The 20,730-nt window shown below is 45.2% G+C and overlaps 1 long non-coding RNA gene across 1 annotated transcript; it reads right to left on the bottom strand.

Annotated features, from left to right (window-relative positions):
• Positions 1-10,481: 10,481 nt before the first annotated feature.
• On the bottom strand, positions 10,482-19,777 carry LOC138771303 (uncharacterized). The gene is made up of 3 exons (XR_011359595.1): positions 19,725-19,777; positions 10,597-10,618; positions 10,482-10,501 (listed from the first exon to the last, which is right to left on the bottom strand). It is a non-coding gene; the product is annotated as an uncharacterized lncRNA (long non-coding RNA).
• Positions 19,778-20,730: the final 953 nt, after the last annotated feature.

Genomic DNA, 20,730 nt, shown 5'->3' with positions numbered 1-20,730 from the left:
CTCTCCACCTGTCCCATAGACTCCATTCTATGGTCGGGCAAATTCCGCCATCTGCCCAAAGAATTGACATGTCAATTCTTTGGGCGGATGTCAGAATCCCCCCGACCATAGAATGGAGTCAATGGAACAGGAGGAGATGCGAGCAGTGGAATCCGTGGCAGGTTATCTGTGCGGATTCCATAATGTGAACACACCCTAAATTTCCGCTTGAAATTTTTCCTATAAAATATGAATAGAGCAATGTTCTATTGTGTTCATCGGGATTTCCGCTCTGTTGTTCACACAGCAGAATTTTCAAGCAGAATTTTCTGCCGCGGATCCACCTTCAGGCAAAGAATTGACATAGCAATTTTTTAAGCCGATTCCACCAGGAGAATCCTATAGAAGTCAATGGGGTTTGAATTCTTCTGGAATTCCACTTGAATTCTGCTCAAATTCTGCTCCTATTCTGCCAGAGCTGAATAGATGAATTTCAAGCAGACAATTTTCCTCTTCAATTCCTCGCTAGTAACCCGCCTCGGATTAGGCCACCCGCGTTGGAACGCATCTCCACCCGTGCCATAGACTCTGTTCTGTGGTCGGTCAGATTGCGCCATCCACCCGAAGAATTGACAAGTCAATTCTTTGGGTGGACGGCGGAATTCGCCCGACCATAGAATGGAGTCTATGGCACGGGCAGAGATGTGTGCGAACGGGGCGAAAACTATTGTAAAAATGATTTATTTGATTTTTTTGCTGTTTTAATGTAGTGTTATTACCTGAAAATCCACGGGGCGTCCATCACGGCCATCTTCCACCTATTACATAATAATAAAAAACCAATTGCATATTATAAAGGGGATATTAGTCTGTCCTCCAAGTGCTGCATGTTGGGGGAGGTTTTATAGAAACATGTACATTGGAAATCCACTGGCCCAGATTTATTAGACCAAAAAAGGCACAAGATCTTGGTCAAACTATGTATAAAGTACAATATGTGAGTTCACCTTAAAAAAAAGTCTTCTTACTTTTTTATATTAAACCAATGGACATTTTTTTAAATACCCAAGGGGATGTTGCTAGGCATCAGATCCCTCCTGTGTGGCTTAACCTGTAAGGTGCCACTGCTCCCCTCGCTCCAATCCTAGCCCCCCCCCCCCCAGCCTTTCCCCTATCAACTTGACTGATTGTTTTGGCTTGGCCGTCAGTCATGATGATAGAGGAGACTTAGGGCCCGATTCCGCCGATTATCGCTCGGTGAAATAGAGAAAACGATTAGCCGATGATCGTGTCATCGGCTGATCGTTTATTTAGGGCCAGACCTAAAATCATCGGTCTCCCACCGCGCATCGCTACGGTGGAATAGCGGTGCGCCGCGGGCGACCGATGATTTGAGAATCACAGCATACATTACCTGGCAGGACTTCTCCGCTCCGTCTTCCTCCCCGAGTCCTGCGCGCTCCAGCTTCAGAATGGCCTGTCAGCTGTGAGAGCGCTCAGCCAATCACAGGCCGGGACCGCCGAGTGGCCTGTCAGCTGATAGACCATTCTGAAGCTAGAGCGCGCAGGACCCGGGGAGGAAGACGGAGCGGAGAAGTCCTACCAGGTAATGTATGGTGCAAGGGCTGCAAGGACATCGGTAACCATGTCCCTGCAGCCCTCGCTCAACGATCATCGGGCTGTGGAATAGGCCCAGTAAACGCGCTCATTTACATCGTTGATCGTGCCCTGCTCGGCCCTTGGAATAGGGCCCTTAGTTCAGGCAAAGCACCATGTTATACGGCCTGATTGACAATGTAAATGAGCACCAATCTGCTAGATTTACTGAGCCTATTACACAGCTCGATAATCGTGCAGCAAGGGCTGTGTATATATATATATATATATATATATATATATATATATATATTGTTATCGATGTCCGTGCAGCCCTTGCCTTTAGTGTAAAATAATATGTAAAGTATATACATACCTGCCACGTTCTCCAATGCTTCTACCCAGTCCCGGTATCTTATGGTGCGTTTACACAGGCAGATTTATCTGACAGATTTTGGAAGCCAAAGCCAGGAATGGATTTGAAAAGAGGAGAAATCTGTCTTTCCTTTATGACCCGTTCTCTGTTTATGGTCTGTTTCTGGCTTTGGCTTCCAAAATCTGTCAGATAAATCTGCCTGTGTAAACGCATCATTACTGGCTGCTGCTAACAGGATGATACCGAGGAGCAGGCAGAAGCACCTGGGAGTGTGGCAGGTATGTATATACTTTATTATATATAGTCATCAGCCGTCAGCCGCACATCACTATTACATGTAGAGATGTGCAGTCGGCGACTGATGATTTTAGATCAGGACCAAAAGACACGATCGCTCTTTATTACACGGAGCAATAATCCACTGAATGGTCCTGATTCGGCAGATTCCGCTCAGTGTAATAAGAGCAGCACCGGATGGTGTTTTTTGTCACTTTGGGACCTTGGTGTGTGCTCTAGGTATGGCGTCTTTTCTTTACATATGTGTTGTGTGTTTTGTTAATTTTTTAGTTTTTTTACTTTACAGTTCATGTGATTGAGGTTGGTTTCACACAAGACAGTTTTTTGGGAAATCTACCACTGTAATTTTTGAGCCAAAGCCAGGAGTGGATCCGGCAGGTCGGAGACATATAAGCGCTTCCTTTATTGTACCCATTACTTTAAATCCACTTCTGGTGTTGGATCAAAAACCGCAATGGCAGCTTTCCAAAGAAAACTGCCATGTGTAAACCCAGCCTCAAAGAGAAACCAATGAATCACATGCTCTGCTATGGGGAAAAACACCACAAAAATCAGACACATAGAAAAACACTTTATTCAAACAAAATTCTGCAAGGTGTAACCGTATGGGTTTATTTCAGAATATTAAAGTGTCTTATTCATGTGATAGGAAGGAATGTAGTGTTTTCATGTCTTATTTGTATCTATCTATCTTCTATCTATCCATCCATCTATCTATCTTAGCTGGCTGTGTAAGTGGGATTGGTTTGTATTTAGCTAAGTGCATGGGAATAGGTAGATGTCAACATTGGAGGACACAGTTGTTGTTATTGCCAAAATGCATGTAGCTGTAATTGTACAACCACATTTTGCTTGGTAAACATGTACAGGGCCTGGGAAACTTCCATTCATGGTCATCAGTGGTCTACATAGACATTTCTGGAAGCACATCACCCCCCACCCAAATTACTATAAAGATCGGGGGTATGTAGCTTCTAGTCAGCCTCAGCTGGGACCATGGATGGAAGGTGCCCAGCACCCTGTCATCGCGCAAAATTGGTGTATATTAGTCCATAATATACAATGGGGCTCCCCGTTTCATTGTGGAAGGAACAACCATGCATCTGTACCATCTGTAACTGCAGCTAAGTATTATTTTCTGTAATAAATCTCTTCTTTTTTCTATAAATCTGTGTGGTTATAGCCTTCTGCGACTATTATCAAAAGCAACCGGTTACACAAGGTTTGCTAGAAAGCAATGCAAGTAACATTAAAAAAGGGGAAAAAAAATCAAATCAACTGGTGCCAGAAAATGCCAGAGATTTGTAATCTATGAAAAAATCTCAAGTCTGCCATTACTTATCAGCTGCTGTATGTCCTGCATGATGTGGTGTATTCTTTCCAGTCTGGAGAGCAGGAGAGGGTTTTCTATGGGGATTTGCTGCTGCTCTGGACAGTTCCTGACATGGACAGAGGTGGCAGCAGAGGGCACTGTGTCAGACTGGAAAGAATACACCACTTCCTGCAGGACATGCAGCAGCTGATAAATACTGGAAGAGTTGAAATTTTTAAGTAAATTACAAATCTCTGGCACTCTGTAGCACCTGTTGATTTGAAAGATTAAAATGCTGATTATCATAGGTTTGTTTTTTAACACGTGATCCCCTGCGGACATGTCTGTGACTGATTATATTACTATAATATACTGTATGTTACTGTGAGATACTTACTCCAAATCCTCCAGACGCTCATCGATGTCGTCGCTGCTGTTGGTGATAGAATAGAGAAGATGGTGAGAACCAAACACACATTAGAGACATCAGTTTTCTGGCAGAATTTCACCAATAAGAAAAGAATAGTTCAGTAAACATTTTTTTTTCTTTCAAACCATCTGGTGCCAGAAAAGTGCCAGAGATTTGTAATTTACTTCCATTAAAAAATCCCAAGTCCTCCATTACTTCTCAGCTGCTGAATGTCCTGCAGGATGTGGTATTCTTTCCAGTCTGGACAGCAGGAAAGGTTTTATTTGGGGATTTGTTATTGCTCTGGGCAGTTCCTGTCGCAGACAGAGGTGGGAGCAGGGAGCAACTGTGGCAGACTGTAAAGAATACACCACTTCCGGCAGGACATACAGCAGCTGATAAGTATTTGAGATTTTTTTTTAATAGAAGTAAATTACAAATCTCTGCCACTTTCTGGCAACAGTTGATTTGAAAGAATTTTTTTGCTGAATTACCCCTTTAAAAAAATTAAAATAAAAAATCTCCTTACACTAATTTTTAAGACGAGACTTAGATACTTACTCCCAATCGTCCGAATCCTCCGCGATGTCGTCGATGACGCTCCTGTTAGTGATAGAATAGAGAAGATAGTGAAAACCAGACACACATTAGAGACATCCTGGCAATGATTGGTGTCTATAGGGGAGGAATTATAGGGTCACACAAGTTTTACATTTTTAGTTTTACATTTAAATAAAATGCAACAAATTTAGCGAGAAAAAATACAACTAATGTAAAATTAAAGGGGTAGTTTAGCAAAAAAGTTTTTCTTTCAAACCAGCTGGTGCCAGAAAGTGCCAGAGATTTGTAATTTACTTCCATTAAAGAATCTCAAGCCCTCCATTACTTCTCAGCTGCTGTATGTCCTGCAGGAAGTTGTATTCTTTCTATTCTGGAAAGCAGGAGAGGTTTTCTATGGGGATTTGCTACCGCTCTGGGCAGTTCCTTTCCCAGACTTAGATGTCAGAAAGCAACAGGCTGGAAAGAATACACCATTTCCTGCAGAACCTACAGCTGCTGAGAAGTACTGGAAATGTTTTTAACAGAAGTGAATTACAAATCTTTGGCACTTTCTGGCTCCAGCTGATTTGAAAGAATTTTTTGCTGAATTACCCCTTTAAAAAAAACTCCTAACACTGTAATTTTCATAGGCTTGTCGTTTAAGACGAGACTATGAGATACTTACTCCCAATCCTCTGTGTCCTCCTCGGTGTCGTCCTCGCTCCTGTTAGTGATAGAACAGAGAAGATAGTGAAAACCAGACATACATTAGAGACAACAGTTTTCTAGCAGAACGTCATTAAAGGGGTACTCCGGCCCGGGGGTATTTTTCAGATACGGCCGGGGAGGGGGTGGTTATGGATGGCGGAGGTCACTTACCTCCCCGATTCCAGCGCCAGGTCCCGGATCGCGCCGTCCTATACACTCGTTCCGCGGCCGCTCAATGGTGTGAGCTGCCACATGAGACGTGACGTCTCCAAGCAGCTTACCCATTCAGCGGCCGAGGCGGAACTCCGCTACAGACGATGAATGGGTAAGCTGCTTGGAGACGTCACGTCTCATGTGGCAGCTCACACCATGGAGTGGCTGCGGAATAAGTGTACAGGGCGGCGCGATCCGGGACCTGGCGCTGGAATCGGGGAGGTAAGTGACCTCCGCCATTCATAACCACCCCCTCCCCGGCCTGAATCTGAAAAATACCCCCGCGCCGGAGTACCCCTTTAATAAAAGACAATAATGATATTTACAGACATCTTCACGATGATCGGAGTCTATAGGGGAAGATGCAGTTAAAATAAATAGAAAATATGATTCTTTGAGCCCTCACCAGGGGATGTCCACTGCCTCGTCCTCTTCTTCGTCAGTCTCCCTGTATATAGATCAGAAACCAAATCGTGTGTTAAATCTGCCCCATAGTTTTTGGGGATATGTGAATATACAGATGTGAGTATTTGGTGGGGAACACAGATATAAATGGAATCATATTGTGATATCATGTAGATGGATGATTATATCTCTGCTGGTTCTTCATACTTACACGATGGTCTCCAGGCTCGGGATCCATCCGTGAAGCGGGTACTTGTCGTCTCTGTAACAGAGAACATCGGGTTGGTTAGGATGATTGTTACTTGGTCCCATTTGAAACTTTCAGAAAATGTTATTTATTGTGACCTCTCAATAAGAACATGAAATCTATCAGGATATTTACTAACCCCTTGTTATCACTGCCAGTTTTCCCCTTAAAGGGAACCTGTCACCCCCCGTGCCGGGGTGACAGGCTCCCGACCCCCCGTTAGAGACCCCTATACTTACCTCATCCCGCCGGGTCCCGCTTCTGGAGGTGGTCGGGTGACGGAGATCTCAGCCGCTGCAGCCCGGCGCGCGCGCTGAGAGATGAGTCCAACGCTCATAGAGAATGACGGAGCGCTGGACTCTCCTGTCATTCTCTATGGGTGTTGGACTCATCTCTCAGCGCGCGCGCCGGGCTGCAGCGGCTGAGATCTCCGGGACCCGACCGAATCCAGAAGCGGGACCCGGCGGGATGAGGTAAGTATAGGGGTCTCTAACGGGGGTCGGGAGCCTGTCACCCCGGTACGGGGGGTGACAGGTTCCCTTTAAGGGGATGTGCACATTGAGGAATAGGCCAGGAATTTGAAGCAGGATGCGCCCGTGTGCCTCTCCACCTGTCCCATAGACTCCATCTATAATCGGGCGGATTCCGACATCTGCCCAAAGAATTGACATGTCAATTCTTAATGCGGATGGCGGAATCCCCAGACCATAGTATGGATTCAATGGAACAGGAGGAGATGCGAGCAGTGTATTCCATGGCAGGTTATCCGTACAGATTCCATAATGTGAACACACCCTAAATTTCCGCTTGAAATTCTTTCCATAAAATATGAATAGAGCAATGTTCTATTGTGTTCAACGGGATTTCCGCTCTGTTATTCACACAGCAGAATTTTCAATCAGAATTTTCTGCCACGGATCCGACAAAGAATTGACATGTCAATTTTTTGGGCCGATTCCTCCAGGGGAATCCTATAGAATTCAATGGGGTTTGAATTCTGCTTGAATTCTGTTCCTATTCTGCCAGAGGTGAATAGATGAATTTTAAGCAGAAAACTTTCCTCTTCAATTACTTACTAGTAACCCGCTTCGGATTACGCCATAGCCGCTGGAACACATCTCCACCCGTGCCATAGACTCCGTTCTATGGTCGGTCAGATTCCGCCATCCGCTCGAAGAATTGACAAGTCAATTGTTCGTGTGGACTGCGGAATCCACCCGACCATAGAATGGAGTCTATGGCACGGGCAGAGATGTAAACAAGCTGGGGAGAAAACTATTGTAAAAATGATTTATTTGATTTTTTTCTGCTGTTTTAATGAAGTGTAATTACCTGAAAATCCACGGGGCGTCCATCACGGCCATTTTCCACCTATTACATAATAATAAAAAAAATTATTGCACGGGATATTAGTCTGTCCTCCAAGTGCTGCATGTTGGGGGAGGTTTTATAGAAACATATACATTGGAAATCCACTGGCCCAGATTTATTAGACCAGATGATCTGACTATAAATGCGCTGTACTGGGTATTTGGGATGAGATGTGAAAGTCACCACAATCAATGATTTTGTCTACTTGGTGTTTTTTGTCACTTTGGGACCTTGGTGTGTGCTCTAGGTATGGCGTCTATTCTTTACATATGTTTGTGTGTTTTGTTAAGGTTTTAGTTTTTTACTTTACAGTTCATGTGATTGAGATTGAGGCTCCAATCTGGATCCAGGATCGGTGGTTTAGAAGGATACTTGCTCTTATTAATAGTCTGATATGGGGGAGGAGAAAAGTGGGGATTAAATATCAGCTATTGGTACAGAGAGAGGGGGAAGGTGGGCTGAGCATGCCAGACTTTCGGCTATATTTTCTAGCAATGAAGTTACAGGACTTGATGCGGGGCGTCCTCTCCCCTACAGTCAGATATATCCTCCAAGAAGCTGTCCCAAATGGAAATATCTTGGAAAGTTTAGAAGGAGAGCAGTTGAAGGGGGATAATTTAGGTTTCTTTTCTTATGTTAAATTGTACACTAGACCATGGAAAGTGGTCAAACGCCTATGTAAGATTAAAAACAGTTTAGAGTTTAGGCCAATCTGGGGGAATACAAAATGTCACGAATTTACAAAGAGAAGAGATTGACAATTTTGGATTAACAAAGGAGTTAGGCACTTAAGTCACATAACTCATCGAGGCACTTTGATTGGCTTTTCAGCAATGCAGGCGAGATATGGAGTGCACGATGGACACACATTCTGGGATTTTCAGATAAAAAGCGCCTTCGAAAGCACAAAGGATACTTCTATTTTTACAATTGAGTCACACGCACTTATAGACTTTTTGAGGGGACAAATATGGAAACGTGTGGGGGGGGGATGAGGGAGGTCTTCAAATGGATGGATGGTATTTATATTTTTGTATATTTATTTTTGATTGTTGATATGCAATGATATTCGTTGTAAAGAAAAAAAAGGTTTTGTTTTTTTACTTTACAGTTCATGTGATTGAGGTTGGTTTCACACAAGGTAGTTTATTTGGAAATCTGCCACTGGAATTTTTAAGCCAAAGCCAGGAGTGGATCCGGCAGGTAGGAGACATATAAGCGCTTCCTTTATTGTACCCATTACTTTGAATCCACTTCTGGTTTTGGCTTAAAAACTGCAATAGCAGCTTTCCAAAAAAAACTGCCATGTGTAAACCCAGCCTCAAAGGGAAACCAATGAATCACATGCTCTGCTATGGGGGAAAACACCATAAAAATCAGACCAAGAAAAACACTTTATTCAAACAAAATGCTGCAAGGTTTGCTAGAAAACAATGCAAGTAATGTAACATTAAAAAATAAAAGAAAAAGTTCTTTTAAATCAACTGGTGCCAGAAAATGTCAGAGATTTGTAATCTATGAAAAAAATCTTAAAGGAAACCTGTCACCCCCCGCGTCGGGGTGACAGGCTCCCGACCCCCAGATAGATCCCCTTATACTTACCTCATGTCGCCGAGTCCCGCTGCCGGAGCCGGTCCCGGGATGGAGATATCCCGGTGAGAAGCCGGCGCGCGCAGCAGAGATGAGTCCGGCTCCATTCATTCTCTATGGACGCTGGACTCATCTCCACAGCGCGCTTGCCGGCTTCTCACCGGGATATCTCCGTCCCGGGACCGGCTCCGGCAGCGGGACTCGGCGACATGAGGTAAGTATAAGGGGATCTATCTGGGGGTGGGGAGCCTGTCACCCCGGCGCGGGGGGTGACAGGTCCTCTTTAAGTCTTCCATTACTTATCAGCTGCTGTATGTCCTGCATGATGTGGTGTATTCTTTCCAGTCTGGAGAGCAGGAGAGGGTTTTCTATTGGGATTTGCTGCTGCTCTGGGCAGTTCGTGACATGGACAGAGGTGGCATCAGAGAGCACTGTGTCAGACTGGAAAGAATACACCACTTCCTGCAGGGCATGCAGCAGCTGATAAGTATTGGAAGAGTTGAGATTTATAAGTAAATTACAAATCTCTGGCACTCTGTAGCACCTGTTGATTTGAAAGATTAAAATGCTGTTTTTCATAGGTTTGTTGTTTGATACGTGACGCGGACATGTCTGTAACTGATTATAGTACTATAGTATTTTACTGTGAGATACTTACTCCAAATCCTCCAGACGCTCATCGATGTCGTCGCTGCTGTTAGTGATAGAATAGAGAAGATGGTGAGAACCAAACACACATTAGAGACATCAGTTTTCTGGCAGAACTTCACCAATAAGAAGGGAGTTGAAAGGATTGTTCAGCAAACAGTTTTTTCATTCAAACCAGCTGGTGCCAGAAAAATGCCAGAGGTTTAGAGATTTGTAATTTACTTCCATTATAAAATCCCAAGTCCTCCATTACTTATCAGCTGCTGAATGTCCTGCAGGAAGTGGTATTCTTTCCAGTCTGAAAAGCAGGAAAGGTTTTCTATGGGGATTTGCTACAGTGCAGTTCCTGTCCCAGACTTAGATGGCAGCATAGAGCAACTGTGTCAAACTGGAAAGAATACACCACTTCGTGCAGGACATCCAGCAGCTGATTTGGATTGGAGATTTATTTTTTTCATAGAAGTAAATTACAAATCTCTGGCACTTTCTGACACCAGTTGATTTGAAAGATTTTTTTTTTTTTTTGCTGAATTACCCCTTAAAAAAACAACAAAAAAAGCTCCTAACACCTGTTATTTTTATAGGCTTGTTGTTTAAGACGATACTATGAGATACTTACTCCCAATCGTCCGAATCCTCCTCAATGTCCTCGATGTCGCTCCTGTTAGTGATAGAATAGAGAAGATAGTGAAAACCAGTCACACATTAGAGACATCAGTGATGATCGGGGTCTATAGGGGAGGAATTATAGGGTCACACAAGTTTTACATCTTCAGTTTAGATTTACTCACCCGAAATCCGATTCTTCATCTAAAGAAAAAAAATAGAAAACCATTAGTTTAGAGAACTGCTTTATACATTGTAGAGATACATAGATACATAGAGATATTATAGACAAAACTCACCCTCGCCGTCATCCAGTCCAGCCTGAAATAGGAAATAGAGAGAGTAAGCAGAGGACATTGGTATATTGCTGAGCATGAGACCTCCTTCTGTGCCCATCTGACCTATGTGCTTGGATGGGATAGGGTGTAGGTGGGGGCACTATTACACTGCTCATCCAGGATTACACACACAGTCATTTCTTCCAAAAACACACGGAGGGCTGATTTAGTGAGCTATGAAGCAGAATGGTCAGATTTGTAATCCCGCTGTCAGTCCACTCTGTGGAGAAGGTGGGGGGCAGCCCGAGGACCATGTGGATGATATCTATGTTTTTCCATGTGGTCCTGAGGCTGTCTCTACCTTTTCCACAGAGAGGGCAGACAGCGGGATCCATTCTGCTCCCCAGTATCTTCATTGTTTCTGCCCGCTGTCCTTAGCCGCCGGTGGAAATCTAGAGACGGTCTGTGAAGTTGCACCGGCAGCTGCGGACAGCGGGCAGAAGCCAGGAAAATATCGGGGAGCGGGCAGAAGCATCGGGGAGCCGCAGAGGTATGTATATACTTTATTATTTTCTTTATACAGTCATCAGCCATCGGCCGTGCATCGTTATTACACGTAGTGATGCGCAGTCGGCGGCCAATGTTTGTAGGTCAGGACCAAAAATAACCAATCAGTCGATCATTGTCTTTATTACAAGGAGCAATAATCTGCAGAATCGGAGCTCTGGCTAGTAGGACCCCACTCTTTTCTAGCTGGGTGTCTGTTTGTGAACCGGCACACTTATGTTTGTGAACAGGTGTGAAGTATCTTTTCAACGCAAGGTATTTCTAGTTTTTTACACTCATACTTCTACTTATACCTTTGCCATCTTTCTCTTGGCCAATTGTTTTTTTTTTCCTTTATTGAAAAATACAATTACAAACGGGAAAATGAGATATCTGAACAAGAGAGATATTGCAAACCTGATTGAGGCAATCCATTTCTGAGAAAATTCTTTTTTTTTTTTATATACTACATGACCACCTTCCCATTGGAAAACTTGCCCTTGATCCAATATGGCGGCCATCAAAATTGTGACGGAATATCAATAAAAAATACAAATTCCCCAAACCAGCGCCGCAGATGAATATAATGAAGGTAGATGAGTAATCAGTGTCTGTGGATAATTTTATTAGAATCCCATCCAGTACACATTGGGGTAATATACTGTCATATTGTGTCACTCTGTTGCATAGAAAACTCTCCTATATACTGCACACCCTATTTGTGGTATAATTTACAATTATAATTGTCACTTATGTTTGAAAAATGCGGACAATAAACTAACAAATCAGTGTAAGCTTTTATCTTAGATCTAGGGGGTTATGTGAGTTATCCTGAATTATAAATGTATTTATTTATTTCTGATTTATTTCAAGAACGGCGCCATGCTTATCCTCAGGTGTTATGTGGTATTACAACTCAGTTTTATTTACTTCACTAGAAAATGTGCTGCAATACCACAGAAAAACCGGGGACAGTAGTGGCGCTGTTTATGGATGGGAGCAGCTATGGCCCAGATTTATCAAACTGTGTAAGGCAACGTTCACACATAGTCAAAACACTCACTCACTCACTCACATATAGGAACTTACGTGCTATAGACACCCAACAACTGCTAGATACCGTACAGTCATCATTGCCCCCCACCTCTTCCCTCTCCTGTCCTAATCTTGCTGCCAAACAATACCACGACACCCTCAAAACCACTCTGGACAAACTTGCACCCCCTATACCCCAAACAGCCCGACACAGACGGCCACAACCCTGGAACACATGCAGAACTCGTTTTCTTAGACGGTGTTCTAGGTGTGCTGAACATCTGTGGAGGAAATCCAAGACAACAGCCAACCTTCTACATTATAAGTCTATGCTTAGAAGCTACTACTCAGCTCTTCACTCTGCTAAGCAATCCTACTTTACCACTCTGATCTCTTCTCTTTCCCATAACCCAAAACGCCTCTTTGATAACCTCAACTCTCTCCTTAAACCCAAAGTTCAGACACCCATCACTAACCTCAGTGCTGAAGGCTTAGCCAACTACTTCAAGGGTAAAATAAACACAATCCGCCAGGAGATCATCTCCCATTCCCCAGGTAATATTAATCCTATTCCTTCTCACTGTTTCTCCTCATCCCTCTCAGCCTTTGAGCCAGTGACAGAGGAGGAAGTCTCCAGACTCCTAGCCTCCTCTCGCCCCACCACCTGCCCTAGTGACCCTATTCCCTCACACCTTGTCCAGTCTCTCTCCCCTGTTGTCACTACCTACCTTACTAAAGTCTTCAACCTCTCCCTCTCCTCTGGCATCTTCCCCTCGACTTTCAAACACTCCACCATCACTCCATTACTGAAAAAACCCTCCCTAGACCCCTCCTGTGCAGCCAACTATCGACCTGTCTCTAATCTCCCTTTTATCTCTAAACTCTTGGAACGTCTGGTCTATTCCCGCCTAACCCGTTACCTCTCTGACAACTCTCTCCTTGATCCCCTTCAGTCTGGTTTCCGTCCTCACCACTCTACAGAAACTGCTTTTACTAAAGTCTCTAATGATCTCCTCACCGCCAAATCTAAAGGTGACCATTCCCTGCTCATTCTCCTGGACCTATCTGCAGCTTTTGACACTGTAGACCACCAGCTCCTCCTCTCCACGCTCCGCTCTATTGGCCTAAAGGACTTTGCTCTTTCCTGGTTTTCCTCCTATCTCTCTGACCGCTCCTTTAGCGTATCGCTTTCTGGCTCCACCTCATCTTCTCTCCCCCTTACAGTCGGGGTTCCTCAGGATCAGTCCTGGGCCCTCTCCTTTTCTCTCTTTACACTTTACCCATCGGACAAATCATCAGTAAGTTTGGTTTTCAGTACCATCTCTATGCTGATGATACCCAGCTATATACCTCCTCCCGTGATATCACCCCCGCACTTCTACAGAACACCAGTAACTGTCTGTCTGCCATCTCTAACGCTATGTCCTCCTTATTCCTAAAACTAAACCTTTTTAAGACTGAGCTTCTTGTCTTCCCTCCCTCTGCTAAACACCCTCCACCTGACATCTCCATCTCTGTCTGTGGTGCAACCATAACCCCTACACAACAAGCCCGCTGCCTTGGGGTTATGTTTGACTCGGATCTGTCCTTCACTCCTCATATTAAATCTCTTTCACGTTCCTGTAATCTGCATCTAAAAAACTTCTCTAAAATCCGTCCCTTCCTTACTGTCGAATCTGCTAAAACTCTTATTGTCGCTCTGATCCATTCCCGCCTTGACTACTGCAATTCCTTACTAATCGGCCTCCCTTCCTCTAAACTCTCCTCTCTCCAGTCCATTCTCAATAGAGCGGCCAGGCTTATCACCATGTCCAGCCGCTATACCAATGCCTCCCCCCTGTCACTACATTGGCTCCCTGTTAAACACAGGATACAATACAAAGTCCTCCTGCTCACCCACAAGGCTCTCCACAGTGCTGCACCTCCCTATATCTCCTCCCTCATCTCTGTCTACTGCCCTACCCGTGCCTTACGCTCCTCTAATGACTTAAGACTAACATCCACCTTAATCCGCACCTCTCACTTCCGTCTCCAGGACTTCACCCGAGCTGCACCAGTTCTATGGAATGCATTACCCAAGACTGTCAGACTCCCCTCCAATACCCAAAGCTTCAAACGTGCCCTCAAAACTCATCTGTTCAAGCAGGCTTACCAGGTTCCCTAATTTTGACTGCTACCCTCAACCTCCCCCCCCCCACACACACACACACACCTACCACCACGCACACATACATACATACATACATACATACACACACACACACCAAGCATTTAAGCACTTAGACCTGTGCATGCATGCATTGGCTGGTGACAGGTTCACCCACCCTTACCTGCACTGCCTTATTTATAATGATGGCCGGACCATAAGAACAATGATGCACTTTTCTCCTCTGCCATTCTGTCTCGCACCCCCTCCTGATAGTGTGTAAGCTCATGCATGCGAGCAGGGACCTCACTCCTCATGTATGGATAATTATATGTATCTCTCTGTAATGTCTATTTTTTGTCTATGTATGTACCCCAGAATTGTAAAGTGCTGCGGAATCTGTTGGCGCTATATAAACAAAAATTATTATTAAACAAAAATTATTATTATTATTATTATTATTATTATTATTAAAACATCGGTCGTTGTTGGCAGTGTCAAACAACGGCCACTGTTTTATTTCTATTTGGATTGCGGGCAGATTTGGGTGTGCCTGTAATCCAATTAACCATAGACATCTGTTCAATGTACAGCCGTCAGAATGGCCATACATTACAATGTGTGCACAGTCCGAACAACGGCCGTTGTTCCTGCACCAGCGGCCGTAAATAATGGACAAGTCAATTGTTTGTGCGGCTGTACACAGCAGAAATCTGCAACATAAAATTCACAGTATAAAATCTGCAGCAAGCACAGTACATGTGAATGTTCCCTTAAAGACAAAGCAGGATGTGCTACATTTAGGCTGGATTTCCCCAAAGTATCCAAAAAACAAAAACTCCAGTATTGCTGCATGGTATAGACCAGTCCCCATATGTATACTGCTTGTAGATGAATGGTGGTCTGCTCATCCTGAATGTGCAGGGTAGGAGGATGGAGATAGTAGGGAGCAGCTTTGTACCTAATAGGCCCCATGTCAGGTGCACCAAACTACCCCTGCTCGCTCAGGGACCTGTCAGGGCAAAAATGTCCTAATGTGGGTGGAGCCATATGCTACACCCAGGGCATGTGACTGGCCTTTTTGGGCCATTTTTTGTGTGTATTTTTGTTACAACTGTCTTTGTTTTGGCGCCGGCTACAAGCTGCCGTAACAATCTCCCCCGACTATTCCTGGTGGATGGAACCAGTTGGGAGTAAATGATAGGGTGAGCATAGGGCATTGGAGAGGAATTGGACGGGGCAGGGGTCGCTTTTATTAGGGTGCTTACACCCCGACAAGTCCCTTAGCAAGCAGGGGTAGTTTGGTGCACCTGACATAGGGCCTATTAGGGACATAGGTGCTCCCTACTATCTCTATCCTCCTACCCTGCACCTTCGGGATGAGCAGACTACCATTGATCTACAAGCAGTATACATATGGTAAGATTGTCATATACTTTAGTACAGGGGCATTGCTAGGGTCCTAAAACATACGGGCATGTGCCCTCTGAGTGCCGTCATAAGCAGATAGTAATAATGCCCCCTGCTGTGTCCCCATATAGTAATAATGCCCCCTGCTGTGTCCCCATATAGTAATAATGCCCCCTGCTGTGTCCCCATATAGTAATAATGCCCCCTGCTGTACCCTCCATATAGTAATAATGCCCCCTCTGCTGTTAACCCGCAATTAACCCGACCACCATCCCCATACACACTACCCCACCTGACCCCCTCCACTAACACACTACCACACCTGACCCCCTCCCACACATACACACTATGCCATTTGACCCCCACACACACACATAGTGCCCCTTATGGTAGCTAATGCCCCCACAGTACCCCATATAGTAGCCAATCCCCCCACAATGCCCCATATTGTAGCCAATCCCCCCACAGTGCCCCATATAGTAGCCAATCCCTCCACAGTGCCCCATTTAGTAGCCAATCCCCCCACAGTGCCCCATATAGTAGCCAATCCCCCCACAGTGCCCCATATGGTAGCCAATCACCCCACAGTGCCCCATATAGTAGCCAATCCCCCCACAGTGCCCCATATGGTAGCCAATCCCCCCACAGTGTCCCATATAGTAGCCAATACCCCCATAGTGCCTGGTAAAATATCTAATCCCCCCCAATAGTGGCCCATATAGTATCCAATACCCCCATAGTGCCCATATAGTATCCAATACCCCCATTAGTGCCCCATATTGTAGCCAAACCCCCCACAGTGCCCCATATAGTAGCCAATCACCCCACAGTGCCCCATATAGTAGCCAATCCCCCCACAGTGCCCCATATGTTAGCCAATCCCCCCACAGTGTCCCGTATAGTAGCCAATCCCCCCCATAGTGCCTGGTATAGTATCTAATCCCCCATAGTGCCTGGTATAGTATCTAATCCCCCCAATAGTGGCCCATATAGTATCCAATACCCCCATAGTGCCCATATAGTATCCAATACCCCATTAGTGCCCCATATAGTAGCCAATCCCCCCACAGTGCCGCATATAGTAGCCAATCCCCCACAGTGCCCCATATAGTAGCCAATACCCCATAGTGCCTGGTATAGTATCTAATCCACCCATAGCGCCCGGTATAGTATCTAGTTCCCCATATAGTATCCAATACCCCCAATAGTGCCCCATATAGTATCGAATACCCCCCAATAGTGCCCCATATAGTAGACAATACTCCCATATAGTAGCCAATACCTCCATAATGCCCATATAGTATCCAGTACCCACCAATAGTGCCCCATTTAGTAGCCAATACCCCCCAATTGTGCCCCATATAGTATCTAATACCCCCATATAGTAGCCAATATGCCCCAATAGTGCCTCATATAGTCACTCCAGTCCAATCCAGACCCTCCCCTCTGTACAGTGCCCTTCTATTGACACCAGCCTGGCACAAGCACTTCCCCACCAGAAAAAAACAAAACAAAAACAAAACCTCACCTGTCACCCGTTCCCAGCAACTTCTCTCCCGGCAGCGCGCGGTCTCCGGAGCATACAGCGTCTCTTTACCATGCTGCCGTTGCTGGAAGATCACAGGAGACGGCGGGCTGCTGGGAGAGGAGCTGCAGCCGCAGCGCTGCCCAATCCAAAAGTGTCTGGCAACGGGCAGCCTCCTTTTGAGAGCATGGTGGCGGGTGGTCCACTCGCATCTCAGCCATATGTGCCTCCCCCATGCTTCTCCCCTGCGCCTCCTAACCTCCACTTGCGAGATGGGTAGTAGCGGCAGCTTGACGTGTCGCCCGGACGTGCTCCTCCAATCCAATCAGCTCAGAGCGGGAGCGTGGGGCAGCTGTGGCGGGCCGTGGTGCACGCATCCAATCAACACATGCGCCACGGCCTGCCGCAGCAGCCCCATGCCCCCTCTGTGCTAATTGGATTGGAGGAGCACGTCCGGGCAGGCAGTAGGTAAGGCGGAGTGGCAGTCGCAGCGAGCTGCGAGCCAGATGCGGCCATCAAAAGAGCCACATCTGGCCTGCAAGACCGGGGCAGCAAAGATCTGTGACAGAAGCCTCAGTGTTAAACAGAGACTCTATGAGAGGGCTCACACACTTCCTCTCTCCTCCGCTCCAAGAATTGACATGTCAATGCCGCTTGACATTGAGGCAGGCGTTGCTCTTACAGTTTGGGGTCTACAGTATAGCAGCTATTTGCCAGTAAATGTATGTTACACCTACTAATAAATCAGAGTGCATTCTAATATATATATATATATATATATATATATATATATATATATATATATAGTAATTTATTTATTTTTATTTAAAGGAGTACACCAGTCATCATGCAAAAATGTAAATGTTTTCTTAGAAGGTATCCAGCGGACAATACACAGAACCCTGCTGACATGGTGATTTTGTAATTACATATCAATAAATAGTTGTACCATGCCGGATTTGTTACAGCGCGCTCTCCTCCAGTGCTCTCCTCCATTTGCGGCAAATCCGGAGCTCCATGCTGTCTCACAAACGGAGAGTGACCTGGCACAGTTCCTCACCGCTCACAGCCTTGTGTCTGTCGGCCGCTATGGAGGATGGCCGGGCTGCTGTGCACTGCGGGGGTCCATAGCTGTGCTCGACAACGTCCCGGCTCTACAAGCAGACAGGGAAGCCTGTTGTGGAATCCTCCCCCCCATTACAATGCGGAGGAGGTGCTGCTGTGCGAGGGGTGGTAGGAGGATTCTACTACAGGCTTCCCCATCTGCCCGTATAGCCCGGAGAATGTACAGCAGTCGTTGTGCCCCCCCCATAGGCCATCCCCAGGACATTGTGCAAGAGCAGCGGTGGCCCCGTTCATCCTTAAGGCACCTCCCCCTTGACAAAACCGAGCAACGCTGTCAGTGGTGCTGTATGATGAGGGATTACACTCCAGGCTTCCCTGTCTTCCTGTAGAGCCCGTAGAGGGACAATGTCCAGCGGCACCCCTCTTGTATGTCAGCATCTCAGTGGCTGTGTAATGGGGGAGGGGAATATCACTGCAGGCTTCCCTGCCACCCCCTCTGTGACTCTCCAGCTATTAAATTCTTTATTTAGAGAAGCAGCAGGGAAACACAACAACACTCCAGTGCGCCAGTACATATAGCAAGTTGCACAACAAAATAACACAGGAGCAGCTTTTACCTATGTTTAATAAAGAATATCTTGTATATGATCTTCGGATGTGCTGAGCATTTTCCCTTCAGACTTTTTCTTTTTGTTTGTTTTTCTCCCATAAAGTGTTGTCACCACACCATGATCATGGGAGTTGTAGTTCTGCAACCTGGAGCTTTCCTGGTTGAATAACTACAACTCCCATCACCACAACATGAGGATGGGGATTGTAGTTATGCAACCAGGAGAGCTTCAGGTTGCAGAACTACAAATCCCATACTGTACCATATATATTATAATTATTTTTATTCAACCTGACAGATCACACAGTAGATCCTGATCCAGTGATAGCATTGTCACATATTACTGCACATCTGGATAAAGTCTTAGGCCAGGCCCATGTATGTGTGCTATGTGATTTCCCTCTCTACCTTATAGGAGTATATTCCTTCCTATGTCCGCAGAGGTGCTGGAGATCACATAACACACACAGTGCATGAGCCCGGCCATAGACCACAGCCACCACCCAGCAGTTATCATGGCCAACTAAGCCCCGCCCCCTGCATGGAACATGGCAAAATGGCAGTTGGAAATGGCTGAACATGGGGAATAAGTAACAGGGTGTAAGGTATTTATAGCTCCCCATTCTACCCATCTCCTCCCATCACCACTGTCTCCTATGGGGGGGGGGGCACCTATGTGGTCATGTGATCAGGGAGGAGTATCTACAGGTACAGATACTCCTGGACAGGACATCCCACTATGTACACAACCCCATCTCTATACAACCCTATCTGCTATACCCTGCTATACTGGATGGGGAATTCTCACTCACATGTTCCTCGTAGACAACTGGAAAGTCCGTATCCTCCACGAACTGGTCCTCCTCGCTGTAGATGATGGTCAGCTCTTCCTCCATGTCTCCAAAACTCCTTCTGTCACCAATCTCGCACAAATCGCCTATGTTTGTGAGAGAATTAAAGATTACATGGAGAAAACTGATTAAAAATAGAAAATAACAAAAAAATACCAGGAGCCAATGGATGTGTGTACTTACAGTCCAACTCCTAATAAAGCTCTGAAGGGTCCGGTTTGTAAACAAATTACATCATGATTTTCAATAATCTTTATTTAAACATCTTGAAACAAACACTTGTACTAACCAAACAATGAACAGTCGGCCATTGGCAGGAATTAGTATGAATAAAATCTTGGTCTATGCGCTCGGCTGTAGTATTTTATTATGATTTATACTGATATTTGATTAATGTTGCTCAAAAAAACAAAAACATTTATTTGATAAAAGGTTCCAGTCCCTTCCTATAAGAATAGTTTTTCCCATATAATTACTATTTTATTAATAGTTTTATATAAGGGTAATAAGTGATTATTATTACATATCTGCCACTACTTTCCTGCCCGCTCTGCCTGTGTAGGGTTCAGGTCTCTTTTGGGGTTTAGTGTTTATGTTCATCTTGACTATTGTGCACAGTTTGCCATAGGCGGCCATTATAACACATATGTGTATAGAGAAGTCCAGTCTCCTACACTCAATACACTTCAGCCTGTGACAATATGGGGCATTGCATCTGGTTACAGGGGGCATATCTAACTACTAATGTTATTGAATATGGCTACAGAGAGCCTCTCTAGCTACATAGGGCATTGTTTCTGGCTTCAGGGGCCACTGTATCTGGGTATAGGGGCCATAATGGATATGGTTAAAGTAGACATTGGGGGAAATTTATCAACAGGGGATTTTTCTAGATGTGGTCTATTTCTGCTTTGGCAAGAATAGACTGTTCTATTTAAAGTGCAATTTACTATCAGGGATAAGCATG

The sequence above is a fragment of the Dendropsophus ebraccatus genome, chromosome 13, assembly GCF_027789765.1.
Source record: "Dendropsophus ebraccatus isolate aDenEbr1 chromosome 13, aDenEbr1.pat, whole genome shotgun sequence".
In the NCBI taxonomy this organism is placed as follows: domain Eukaryota; kingdom Metazoa; phylum Chordata; class Amphibia; order Anura; family Hylidae; genus Dendropsophus; species Dendropsophus ebraccatus.
This window is presented reverse-complemented; position numbering and strand designations above follow the sequence as displayed.